At 32.3% G+C, this 11,381-nt stretch overlaps 1 protein-coding gene and 1 long non-coding RNA gene across 4 annotated transcripts in view; one reads left to right on the plus strand and one right to left on the minus strand.

The window, feature by feature from the left end:
• LOC130904095 (sex peptide receptor) overlaps nt 1-11,381 on the plus strand; it is a 258,893-nt gene that overhangs the window by 207,816 nt on the left and 39,696 nt on the right. The gene's annotated exons all lie outside the window — the stretch shown is intronic.
• LOC130904099 (uncharacterized) lies at nt 556-6,684 on the minus strand. The gene is made up of 3 exons (XR_009060813.1): nt 6,546-6,684; nt 6,258-6,441; nt 556-1,071 (listed from the first exon to the last, which is right to left on the minus strand). It is a non-coding gene; the product is annotated as an uncharacterized LOC130904099 (long non-coding RNA).

An 11,381-nucleotide genomic window follows, 5' to 3' on the forward strand; every position in this document is an offset into this window, starting at 1 on the left:
TCTATACTCTGAGCCATATTATTTTTAAAAGGGTAGTTGTGAAGATTGACTGCAAATTTGATAACCGTACATTCACAAAATATATACAATACTTTTCAACTTTTGAATAACAAATATTATTTATTTTTTATGACTAAGATTATACGAAGGATGGCTATTCAATAAGTAGATTGGCGTGTTACAGAAAAATAATATACTACTAAACAAATCAGTTTACTTATACCTTTCGCATCAGAATTTAGTATAATTGAATTGGACTGCAACAAATTGTAGTGTGAAGTATCACATGAAAATCCGCAACTAAAAATTATAATTAATCGAAAAAATATATGACCCGTGCTTTTAGACGAGCCAAGAGGTTTCAAGATGGACGAGAAAACTTTCTAAATGATTTTCGCCCAGATAACACTTTCACATCCAACTTGGTTATATCCTTCGATCCTTACCGTCGATTAGGTATTTGTGAGATTGGTGAAGTGTACGATTCGATAGAGAATTTCATTAAGAAAATTCTACATGAAAATGTTAAGATGTAGAAATATAAAACGTGTGGAATTTTCACATTAGAATAGAAGCTCACAAAAATTTTCAACTGATAAATTGAATGACATTGAAAATATCCCAAATTAATGGGAAATGAGGTTTTTCATGATACTGAAATCAAAGTACAAAGCAATTATGAATATTTTTTATAATTAAAGATGATACAAATCCTGGAAATAATCGAAACAAACCACATTGTCTGTTCCTAGCCAAATTCAATATCCATGTATTAGACCATTCGCCGGATCTTGCACTGTAGGATTTCGGTATGTGTCCTAAACTAATATAGTGACACGCCTGCTCCAACACTGTTTCAAATGATGCATGGTTCGCAAATACTAAGGCCACTCTGCATATTTTGAGATGCCACGAAACTAAATGAGATACGTCTATCAGCACTGCGTTTTTAAATACCACAATAGGTAATACTGTCAATACTGTCAATGGTGAATTTGTCAATAGAACATGTGCAAGCTATGATCTACCATGTTTTCCACCTTTTGGTCATACCGAAACACACTGTTTACACTACAATCAAATAACTCATTTCACAAACTAAAAAAACAATTTATTAATCGAACTGAGAATTTAATAATAAGTTACTTTTGGTTTCAGTCATCTGACCAGCGTACTCGACGAATATCAAACTATTGAGAACATGGTATCAGTGTACAAACTGCCCTTTATACTAAATCTTATCGTATGCAATAATAATTATAAATAATGATAGAATCAGTAGATGAGGATATTTACATTACTATAAGATAAAAATAAATAATTGAAGATGATTCGTTAATGGAGCTAAAGTTGACAATATATGTATAACTGACATAAATATGAAATATAAACAATTTATTGGTGATGATAAATTTAATGAGGCTAGAGATCTTAGTCATAATAATTGATAATGGAGCGTCACTGCGATAAGGGACACTTCGAATCACTTAATTCTTCCACTACACAACACTAATACAAGAAATATTCTCTTCGTAATAGACGCTTTAATGCTATATTATTATATTTGAGATCCGTTGCAGTAGACATTTTATCTAATAAAAGAAAATGCTGACATTGATAATATTAATGTATTTATTATGTAATGAAGAATATTATTGGAGTATTTCCGAAAAATAGTCTAATATTCTATTAAGTACATTCAAATATTGTCCTTTCACTGCAAAGTTATATCGAATCGACGAAATCATGGGATTCGTATTTGAGGTTCAGTAACTATTTCAACGATGTCAACTAATATCTGAAATCTGCATATTGCATCACGAAATCAAATTTCCATTTCAATCCTACTGAATTTCTAAATGTAATCAAAGTTATTTCATAGAAACTTGCTTGTTACATATGAGATGAGGAATTAGTAACATCCATCGTTTATTGCTTACGTCATTTTAAGTATACCTATAAAAAATTCCGGACGGGGGTATTTCTCGGTCAATAAAATAAAAAAAAACATTAAGAGCAAAATATGAAGGTTCTAAAATATATTCGTATTGCGTCGTCCTTTCATATTTTAGTTATTCAAACCAAATGAGATATTATTTCACGTAAAATGATTATATTTCCTTTTCCAGCGAGGCATCTCTGTGTTCCATTTATAGGGAAACGAGTCTTGTTAAAATATAATGCTGAGGTTGAAATCTGGTCTAAAATGTTTAACGCATTCCATTACTGTTAAGTACTCATAAAGTAAAAGGCATTTATATAAATATTTCACTCACATACGTGATAAAAAAAATAATATACACATTCAAGACCTGATTAAAAATACAAAACCATAAATTGCCACTCATGTTAATAAAAAATGATTTGAATGAATGAATGAATTATATAAGGAAATGAATGAAATAAGTATAGAGAGAGCTAAATAAAATAAAACCAAAAGCATGTTAATGGCAAAAAGAGATTAAGTACATAATAATCAAATATAGGAAAAACGAGGCAGTTCAGACAAAGGGAATAAAACGGGTGAAATGAACGATCATAAAATATGATTATTTGAATGGGCTCCTCGCGGACATGTTGAAGGTAATAGTATTTCGTCTAAATTAGATACAATTCTACTGAATTCTGAAGCATACCTAACTTAGTTGACCAATAGTTCTACATGGTTGAGTGTTAAATCTGTTAAAGTTGTTCATGAGACTTTTGAAAATTGAAACTTTGCAAATTTCAAGACAATAAAATTAAAGTATGGGGAAACGTCGGCAAAGACATAAAGTAGTGCTTGCATGGTGATTCCTTTTTGTTGTGTGCCAACAAAATTTGACAAGACGACAAATCTATTACAAGGTAAACTTTTTGGGAACATTACAAATCACCTAAAATATTTTCAACACGAGGCGCCACGGATTTGGACCGTTTATAGTTGTACTGGTATTTTACATAAACCTTGGGTAGAGGTTGGGCATACGGTTAACTAAGTTTGGGTTGAAACCATCATAAGCACTTGGAAAGCTCTCCCGGATGGTGCGCCGATACTTTTTTGAGCACCAACAACAAAAAGCTTATATTAACTTATAGTGAGGGTGAATAACTGGAGGAAACTAAAATCGTGTGATTGGAATACATCGTACAACCTGTGGAAGAACAATCTATATTCCTATGTGAAGCTGAAATGCAATAAAGGCTACGTGATAAGGGGTAATTAAAAAAAAATAGCAATTATGAAATTACATCGAGTCAATTACATTAAATCCGTTGTCGATTAAATGTATTACAATTTCATGACAACAACCTTATCATTGAGAGCTTGATTCTAGGGAACTCATTTGGGCACTGACAAATATTTATCTTGCACGCCACAAATGTGACATTTCAAACTGCAGACGGGGAGCGATTACTATGCGCTGTAATGGGTGAAATTAACCAAAAATTTCTTGTGGGAATTATATTTGACGTTGACCATTTGTACGATTGATAAATGTACTCTGGTAAGTAATTATTCCCAAAGCTGTACATTTGTTAACTTAAATTTTGACTATTTTGAGTATTTCACATTCATTTACCACAAGCAAAGTTCTGGTAATGTCATTTATTAAAACTTATTGCTGGCAGATTTGACTTTATTATTTAAAATTGTTTATCAGTAAGCTTCAATATTTTATAGATTTTATATTATAGAAGGTTTCCGCGGACATTATTATAAACAAAAGAACTTGGATCACCGTATTGCAATTTTAAAAATTCTCGACGATTCGGTTCCCACTTTGGAGCCATCATCAAGAGAAGGGTATGGATAGGGTGGTTATTCGTTCATTGGTAAGAAGTAATCCAATTACTTGGTCTCAATCTGCCTACTCCACGCAACGAATCACCCCTTTATACCGGTTGATTCCAAAGCATCAATCTGCCTACTCTTAGGAACTTTACCGAGGAAAAGCTGAAACAAAAAAAAAATAAAATGATCAAAATAGGAAATAAAAATAATATGATTAGCATCAAAAACACTGTTGACACTAACACACTCACTGCTGGTCTTGAGCTTGGTTGGAGTGGTATTGGAGCGAAGTGGATGAAAAAGGTGTTTCCAAGTTGCCGGCAATCTCCGGCTATCATTCCTTGTATTCGGACAGTTTGGACGTTTCTCTGTTTCGATATTTCCCCCACAGATATTCTTGTCAGCTTTGATATTATCTCCTTATTTACCAAAATCCCCATCGATGACACTTTGAATCCAGTCAACCATCTGAAATCAATGTTTTAAGACAAACATTGATTCAGAATGGTTATAACAAATCCCAAATTGCTAAGAGCATCCACAAATTTTCATCTCTAACTCCTCCATCCTTCTCTACTGGTTTGAAAGATCGACTGAGGGTATCCCTTCCTTACATGTAATAGACAAAATTTTCTGAATCTTTAAACTCCGACGATATTCGCACAATTGCACAAACTCAATCAGAAACTCTCCCACCTAATCAGAAAATATCCAATGAACACCATGGAGTGTATGAAATCCCCTGCTCAGATTGCTCTCGTTCCTATATTGGCCAGACATACCTAAATAGAATCGATTTCAACAGAACCAAAACTATCGCCCTACTCCGATCCTTCAAGTCCAGGATTATTCGAGAAGCTATCGAAATAGAGAAACTTGCAAACTGTCTGAATACAAGGGATGATAGCCAGAAATTACCGGAAACTTGGAAACAACTTCTTCATCCACTTCGCTCCAATACCACTCGAACCAACAACAACATTTCTTCTTAAACCCCCCGAGAAGCCAATCTCCATACATTTATTACCCCTTCCGTCAATGATATAATTCTCACACGCGCCAAATCCCCAAAACCCGCCAATAGGTCCCTTATAATTATAAGGTCCAGGCGACTAGATCAAGACCTGCAGTGAGGGTGTTAGTGTCAACAGTGTTCTTAATGGTAAGCATATAATTTTTATTTTCTATTTCAATCATTTCATATTTTTCTTTGTTTCAGCTTTTCATTTCATCGGTAAAGTTCCAAGTAGTGGACAGATTGAGGCCGTGTAATCAACCAGGGAAAAGGGGTGATTAGTTACGTGGAGTAGGCAGATTGAGACCATGGAATCGGATCATCGTTTTAAGCATTTTTATAAATGATTCTAATATGCGGATGTACATTTTTTATGTGAAAATCAAGATGTCTTAAGTAAATCAGTTTAATTTGATTTCAATATCGAAGGAATGAGGCTCAGTTCAAATATCAACAAATTCGGATATATATAATTTCAGAGAACATATTTAGTTCCATATTGAGTTTAAATTGCTGAATCAGTATCTATTATGTAATACTCGCTTTCTTAATGAGAATCAGTTGGAAATCATGGGAATATACAATGAACATATATTCAACTTATATCCAAGATATTACAGACTAGTTTTATTAAAGGAGATTTTCTGAACTAAAAAAATATCTAACTAACAAGAAATATTAATTTTGCTTTTCATATCTGGCAAATAAATTCATTCATTCATTCAACTTGTATTTAAAGTAATGTTTGGTAATTATGAACAACGAGTGTAAGTTATACGAGGTATGGCTATTGAATATCGAGCCTTACATTTTATTATAGTTAGTATTAGTATATCCTTCATTATACGTTAAATTAAATAAATGATCAATTTAATCACCACATCATTGCACTATTCTAACCTAAGCTTCCACAATTAAAAGCTTGATGAATTAATGATGAAATACTCTGTTCATTCCCACTCCGTCATGAAAGTTCAACAACGTAAATGTTTCTTTAAGCTAAGAAATAACCATAAATCACTTGAGAATAAATAAGGCAAATAAAGAGGATGTTCGCGTGAGAATTTAGTATGCACTGTGTGCGAATATTTACTGACTAATGAATTGCAGATAAATATTTTGTGGTGTACCAGTTTGCTGTAACTATACGTTGATCTTCAAGCTTAATTGCTTCAATTAATTATATTGTAATGTTCTTCTTATTCATTTAAACAGATTTTTAATGATGAGGTGGGTTAAAACACGGGTTTATTTAACTTATGGGTACGTTCACTACGACATCCGATTATTTTCTGACTCTGGCTGCTAAGCTATTGCCTAGTTATACATATATAACAGTTTTCTAGATAATTCTGGTCTAGAATATAAACAAACAAAAAGGCCTTATCAGAAATTGTCTTCATGAAAACAATCAAAACACGATGTAAATATCCTATAAAAACTGTACAAAGGATGCCGCTTTCTTACCGGTGCTTTCTAGGAATTGTAACCGGCGCGTCCACCAAACTTCAACTATTAACAATTGAACAAGATTGGCTTCACGGTCTGTGCTAGTGGCAGCGTTTGTGAAATTATCCTACGAGAGAAAACTTCGTACATGTTTCTTGACATATATTTTCCTTTTCACTATTTTGAACACAACACGGCTTTCCTGACGAATAGAAGTATCGTTAAATGGTATGTATATTTCATTAGATGTTACAAATTTTGGGAAGAATACGATATTCATGATTATATAACATATTTAACACTTACCTCGATCGAAATTCTTACTCGCTCTGTCTTTTATGAATCGTTATGCGTATGTGGTACCCAACGATAACGCTTTTTTCAAATAAATTGAAGTTGCTGTTGACGAACAAACACTAAGAGTTGCCTCAATCGCTTGATAGCTCCATCTTGAATATTCTTTCAACCTTTCAACGTTTCCATCAGTAACAAGGCATACCAGCAATTGCCCCATCACCAAGGCACGTCTGTTCTCTGTACCAAAAACATACAATTGCCTGAGAAAGACAGAACCAATTGTAGGTCGCCACGGATTAAGTCACTGTTGTTCCCGAAACTCCAGCTTAGTATTAGTTACGAGAACTGTGAAAAATTGTCTGGAAAGTGCTTCGGAACAGATCGATTTTAACAATCAGAGAACATTAAACACAAACAACAATAGGTCAATGAATCTATCTCTATTGGTATGTGACGTCACCAGAGCTAGGGTCGAAGTTGACAATACTTTCGCTACAGTGATTATACTGTTAGTTCTTACCATGTTTCTAATATCATATGTCAACATTTGACATATGACAATACAACTATATCCATGGAAAATATTGAAAATAAAGGATTTTGAGTAATAAACTCGAGAAAAAGTGACGTAAATATTATTCTGGAAGTCGTTTCTCTCAAGGAATGATTTGTAATTAGTTCTCTACTTTTATACTCCAGGAATGGTTGATAAAGTCCGTGCCCTTTCATCAATAGTACAGAATATAGTGAATGAAGTAGATATTTTAACCACAAAAATAAATTTTTTCATTGATATGTGATAGTAGATGAAGCTAGGCTGCACAATTATGACCAGGTAAGAAAAATACATTCGTCTGAACCCAATAAATCAAAAACATTTTTAGGTCAAAAAAGGCATGGCCACCGTATTTTGAAGTTTGAAAAGTGTAAATTTCATTGATAAGTTACTAAAAGAGAAAATGGTAACTAATCAATATTATGCTGACTAGCTAATACATTTTGATACCGAAATTCAAATAAAACGACCCGTTTGGTAAAGGATTTTACCCTTAACCACATGTGTTCATCAATTTTTCACAACAAAATAATTGTGATTAACACTGAAAATTCTTTTTTCTTCATATTCACCCAACAAAGAAAAAGTTTTATGTATATAATTGATAAGACTAATTTTGTCCGTCAGATTTATGAAGATGTTGGATTTATGACATAAAAACCATGAGGCTACTCCATCATTTAAACTTTTTTGATTGCCGTTGTAACATAATTCACTAGTTTTGTCCACAAGTTCTGTCGTGTCTGCTAGAAACAGGAGAAATTGTTATTTCATTTTCATTTCAAATTTTGAAAGAAACAATGTGTTGTGCTTTTAGTTGAAACAAAAAGAGTTAATGACTTTGGTATAGCACTGATAACAACATGTAAATAACGACACTGTACCAGATGTTGATTGACATCCATCCGAAGAATTTCTCATTTCCATATCAGTATAATCATCACCCAAAAAGTTGCCTTTTTTTCCATTAATGGTACAATAAGGATGAAGACTAACTCCGTGTGAGCTTAAGTTTCACATCTAACTAAACTTGCAAGAAAAAAATCATGATTTGTAGGAAAATATAACGTGTTCATGAAAAAATGGGAGTTCAGTAGCTTTAGTTCAGAAAATAAATCCAGCTACTTGCAGTACCTCTCCAATATCCACTCACAATTTATCACTTCTTATGAATGATTTCAAATTGAATCGAATTCTCAAAACATCTCTAGCACTGTACGCCTTCCTGATTCTGAAGCAGATCTTCGAGTAAGTAATCCTACTTCGTACCGCTGAAATACTCGTTGCAAAGTTTCCCGCAGTTTCGTAATGACAACAGCCATTTTCCATAGCTACCATAATTCGTGAGAAATAGAATTTATAGCACTCAAAATGATCCAATGTACTACACAAAAAATTTGTAGTAGACAGACTGATCTTAGAAATTTGGGAAATTTTTTTGTCATATATTTATGAGAACAATAAAAACTGGTTTTTACCATCACGATCAAATCTTCTATTTATCTAGTTACCTCAAAGGTTATTCGTTCCTGATTAATTATTATATGGATACACACTAAATATGTGCTATACTTCCGTTTGATGTAAAAAAATGCGTATAACAAACAGGAATTTTCGAGGGATTCGACGATTCCACCGATAAACCCACAAAGATGATGTTCCAGAACGAAACACAGTGACTACAGCTCCTGAAACTTCCTAGCTGAAATATCTTGTACCAATGTACCTAATGGCGCATCAAGAATAAAGTTTTGTATTCCTAAACTTTTCAGCTTAATACTCAAGGTTTATTTTATTGAAGAAAATTATTTCAGCATTGAAACATAACAAATATATAAATCAATAAAGTAATAGGAAGCTATAAATATTCAGAATTCTTGGTGGAAAAGTTCTTTTGTTTTGATTCGATCATTTCAATAATAATTGAACATACGAGTATTAACGCATAAAAAAACGCTGAATTTTATTTATATTCAATACGAATGAATCTATTCTCAATATTTTAGTTTTCAAATTTCACTTTTGTTTCGGTAATCAGTTTCATTTTTCATATACTTCATAAAATCATACATTCAATTTTTTCTACTTAAGAATATATGTGGTTTGTTCAGTTTCATCTAGATATCAAACCAAACTCATTGTAAATTCTCTCAAGTTTTATATTTGAACCACAAAAATGAATTCCAATGTAGAGAAACGAAAAATATATAAATATCTCTATCTTATCCGATTAATAGCTTCATTGGCCCCTGTGATGATTCCGCCTCAGTAATAAAGTTTTATAAATTAATTGGACTATAATTCTAAGCAGATGACAGTTGAGTAAAGTATACGACCAATGATAGCAACCAATTTCAAGTTAATTACATAATAACGCAGTTTTATTATTACCGATAAATCTTCAAGAGATAAATTAATGTAAACTCTATCGATATCGGGAGAATTTTGGAATATTTGAGAATAATTTATACAGTTTATAATCTTCTAATTATATCTGATGGTTTCATAGAGAATATTGGAAACATTTTTATTACATTTAAAATCCAAATAATATATGAAACCGAAAATATGAATCCATAACTAATACTAATACTAACAATGGGGATACTTTGTGTTGTAGTATTTTTGATGACCAAAACTAAACTAAAGTTTCTATCATTAATAAAGGTATGCTAGAGTGGTAGCTTGGGGTCTTGTAGCATTCGAGAATAAGTTTTAATAGCTCGGTCTGCATAATAGAAGTGAATTTTCTTATGGGAAGTATTTGTTCTTTACCAGCATTCTCGCTTCTTTATATAAATCCGTACAATAGATGTCACCATCTAAAGGTAGGCCGTATTTTGGCTCCCACTCATCACTGACGGTTTCCAAAACTCAAAAAACATTTGTGTATAAACGATTTTCTATGGATAAGTCAAACGTGTAGTAAATCAGTGGTTTCCAGATGTTAACAATCTTTCGAGATACATTAGGAACATATATGGGGAAAATGTTGTTTGTTTAATACTAATGCTCCTAATAACTAAGTACCCATAATTATTTAACTTTGAATTTCATAAGGCAATAGAATTTTCTCTGAGTTTCCCATGTAAAACTGTCATTCATTGATAGTTATGACGTTGAGTGAATAGTAATAACATTTCTGAAATGTTTATTTGTGGAATTAGATATTGCTAATCAAAGTTTACCCAAATTTTGAATACACTGACATGTTATTAACCTTAGACGAGTGTTGAGGAAACTTTAGTGCAGAAAAGCTCTCTCTAAGAAACTTACCAAATAAAAATATATCTAGAGACATTGAACGACGTTTTCGAGAAACTGGGAATGTGAGACCTAAAAAAAATAAAAATAATTTTAAATTTAGTTGATCAAAATCCAACATATATTGAAAGGAATAAGTTTTCTTCAAGTACTTCGAAAATATTTAAAGAGCAACAGCTACATCCTTATCATTACGATTTTTGTCAAATATTACAAGAAAGTTGCGGAAAAACCCACAAAAAATTGTATTATTTTTTTTCTTCAGCGCCCTTTATCTTGAATGCGCATGCGGTTACGGAATATTTTTTTAACAAACCCGAAATTTTCAGTTTTCTATCTATCCTAGAAACGCGATCAACTTTTTTTGAAACACCCTGCAAATGTGGAGAATTTATGGTAAAGTCAGAATCCAGACCATTTTTCGAAAATGTGAGAAAGGTTATTCCATACATGTTGTTGTTGTAATTGGAGATCAAGACAAAAAGATCTCTCCATGTCTGCTGTGTCAGGTGTAGCAGGTTATTAGTTCAGTGGAAGAAAGAGAAGAGTATACCTTCTGCATTTTCATTGGTATGACGAAAGCCCACAAATCACTCCGTTGCTCTTTTTTATAACAAACACTAAAAGTTATTAGCTATTACCGGAATCAACGGATTACCTAGTTATTGTTCTCGGAAAAGTGAGTCTAACAGTATTCGAGGTTTCTGTACTTGAATGATGTGCGAACTATTATGGAAAAAGGAAAGTTATAAAACATCTATTAGAAATAACAGAAATAACAGAGATTATAGATACATTTTTCAAGCGGGAATCAAATTTTTCATAACTTGATTTCAGCTCATGCATTTCAATTATTTAAAGATAATAGCAACATTAATTTTTAATTCCTTTTTGGAATCAACAATCGATCTTGATTTATTGAAGAAAATAGAAATCATTTCTAGTACTTCTTAAACCATTATAATTATTCACAATTTTTGTAATGGAATCGAAAACCATTTTCGATCCTTAAAAACATCGATTCT

The sequence above is a fragment of the Diorhabda carinulata genome, chromosome 2 (genome assembly GCF_026250575.1).
Source record: "Diorhabda carinulata isolate Delta chromosome 2, icDioCari1.1, whole genome shotgun sequence".
Lineage (NCBI taxonomy): Eukaryota > Metazoa > Arthropoda > Insecta > Coleoptera > Chrysomelidae > Diorhabda > Diorhabda carinulata.